The sequence below is a fragment of the Salvelinus fontinalis genome, chromosome 27 (genome assembly GCF_029448725.1).
Source record: "Salvelinus fontinalis isolate EN_2023a chromosome 27, ASM2944872v1, whole genome shotgun sequence".
Lineage (NCBI taxonomy): Eukaryota > Metazoa > Chordata > Actinopteri > Salmoniformes > Salmonidae > Salvelinus > Salvelinus fontinalis.
This window is the reverse complement of record NC_074691.1, coordinates 8248328-8251391: the sequence shown is the minus strand read 5'-3', so window position 1 is coordinate 8251391 and position 3064 is coordinate 8248328.

Here is a 3064-nt window from a genome sequence, read left to right as displayed (position 1 = left end):
CCCACTCAACCATCGCATTGAACAGGTACAACTCTGGGTGATGACATCATCAAATGGGAAAGGTCAAGGCCAATGCCAATAATAACCATGAACACATGAATAGTAATCATACTATATTGCAGGTAAGTACAATAACATATTCAATGTAATTATTTATATAATGTCCACACTATAACACTTCTCCCCTCTTAATTTCAATCCCCCTGTGAGAAAAGAACATATGATTAACAAGTGAACCACATCAGTGTTTTCTTTTCAACATTTTAGAACTTCTGCTAGTGTTACTGTAAATGGAAATAAACAAAAATTGACAGTCCTTATTTATTTTCAACCCAGTCTGCTGTTCCAAACAAACACTAACACCACAAGCCTCGTCGTCTCAACTACAGAGTTAGTCTTTCAGGACGCTCGTGACTACGCTGTGATCTGCTCACTACTCCTGGTGTGCCACAAGACACAGGTAAGTCGGGTCCCAGTGGAGCTGGCTCTGAGGGCACAGGAGCTTGTTGGGTGTTTGCTAGAGGAAGTCCATCAGCCTCTGCAAGAATCACTGAATGCCCCTGTTCCTCATGAACTGTTTCCTGTGGGGTTTTCACTTGTATACTACCACCCGCAGCTGTTCCGTCTGAAAACAGGCCATTTTCTTTGTCATAACGCAGGCGAATGTGGTCCTGGTGTCTGTGCATGAATCGACCATCATTTAGTTTGACCACAAAGGAGACTGGGCCACTGACCCAGAATGGTACTTGACTCTTTAGAATTGGCCATGTGGAATATTCTCTTTTAGCCTTTTGGGGTGAAAGCTGTCTGCCCTCAGAATCCAACATTTGGGATCCTTCTAATAACCATTTCTTTGACCGGATTATATGGTGGGGACGCTATATTGATGAGGACGCTATATGTTTGCCTGTTTTGGTCTGGCTCAGAAGATGAAGTTATTTCCTTCCACCAATACCTTAACAGCATTAACCCTAACATCAAACTAACTATGGAGTACAGCAAGGATAACATACATTTTTTGGACCTCGACATTAGTAAAAATGACAAAGGTTGTTTGCACACATCAATCTTTAGGAAGCCTACAGATGGGAATACCATTCTGAGGGCAGACAGCTTTCACCCCAAAAGGCTAAAAGAGAATATTCCATATGGCCAATTCCAAAGAGTCCGCAGAATTTGCGATCAGGAAACAGACTACAGTGTCAAATCTGCTGAATTGGAGAATTGCTTCTTGAATCAGGGCTACAGCGTTCAGGTCCTGAAAGATGCAGGTATAAGGGCTGGATTACTTGACAGAGAGAACTTGTTGCGAAGGGGAGTGCCTCGTGATACATCAGAGAGAGTGTATTTTGTTACAAAATACAGCACTGAAGCAGAGAACATTAAAAGAATCATTAAAAATAATTGGGGAATCATCCAAAGTGATACGCTACTACGCCAAGTCTTTCCTGAGCCACCAGTCATAAGCTTTAAGAGATGTCCTACCCTAAATGACAAATTAGTCCACAGTTATCTTGGTTTGGTTTGACCACAAACCCAAGGGCTCTTGCAACCATTGCAACCATTGCAGAAATATTGCACAGAAGAAGTATTTTGTTGACACAGCTTCCAAAACGGAATATTACGTCAAGCATTTCATTAACTGCAAAACCACTCATATCATCTATAGATTGGAATGTCCACAGTGCAAGATGTTCTACATTGGACGGACAAAGAGACGCCTTCAAGACCGCTTAGCGGAACACAAGTACGCCATACGGGTAGGCAATGAAGACTACCCCATTGCAAGGCACTACAAGTCCCTACACCATGGCAACCCTGCCTCCCTACAAACTATGGGTATTGATCATATTCCGGCCTCTATTAGAAAAGGGGACCGTCTTAAACAGTTAAACCAAAGGGAAAGTTTTTGGATTTACAAACTACAGGCCACTAAATACCCTGGTTTAAATGAAGGTATGGATTTACAAACTACAGGCCACTAAATACCCTGGTTTAAATGAAGATATGGATTTACAAACTACAGGCCACTAAATACCCTGGTTTAAATGAAGATATGGATTTACAAACTACAGGCCACTAAGTACCCTGGTTTAAATGAAGATATGGATTTACAAACTACAGGCCACTAAGTACCCTGGTTTAAATGAAGATATGGATTTCTCACCCTTCCTGTAGGGTCGTGATGGGTCCATTTGCTGTCATCTAGTGGACATTTTGCTCAATTGCCCTCAGCTATGTTTAGACTGTTGTTCATGTTTTGCTGTGTTCTAGTGTACTATGGAATACATTGCTTTCTTATTCTTGACACTTCTCCCAGTCATATTTAAGGTTAGAACTACCTTTAAGTGTTCTGATACTTCTAGCTTGGAGTTGTATTTTTATGATAACATAGCTACAGTATTTCACCTTTTAATGTCTATAGTATTGCTTACTGGGTGTGTCCAATCAATTTTGTAACCACTCCCTCTCCCAATTAGGGCTAATTGGAAAAGCTGTTCAAAAGAGGACATTGTATTCCTTTTTTTTTGTACTCCCTGACGAAGCCCATGCAGCCGAAACACGTCGGTTTTTGTTTCTATTGAACATGCCGTACTAATAAAGGCATTTTAATTAATTATATGAAGAGTACCTTGGTCCTCCTATCTTTTTGATTACTTTCCTTTACTTTCAACAGAATAAATAAAAGGTGTACAGCCATGAACAAACAGTACAAACACAGCCCACTCAACCACACTATAACAAGAATGAACTGTTGCCTCTTACCATAGCCAGCTATCTAAGATGGCTAGCTAGCTACATATTAGCCGTCATGTTGCTAGCTTTTGTTTCAGCACCTTGCTTGCCCGATCTGTCTCCCCTTTTACAGAGAACTGCTCGCACACGTCTGCTAGTTTTAACAACAGTAACTATGTGGGTGTCACGATCGTCAATAGGAGAGAGAGATGACCAAGGCGCAGCGTGTGAGAAATACATCTTCCTTTTAATATAGATGAAGACGTAACACGAAAAGAAACACTCTTACAAAAAACTAACAAAACAAACAAACGACCGTGAAGCTATG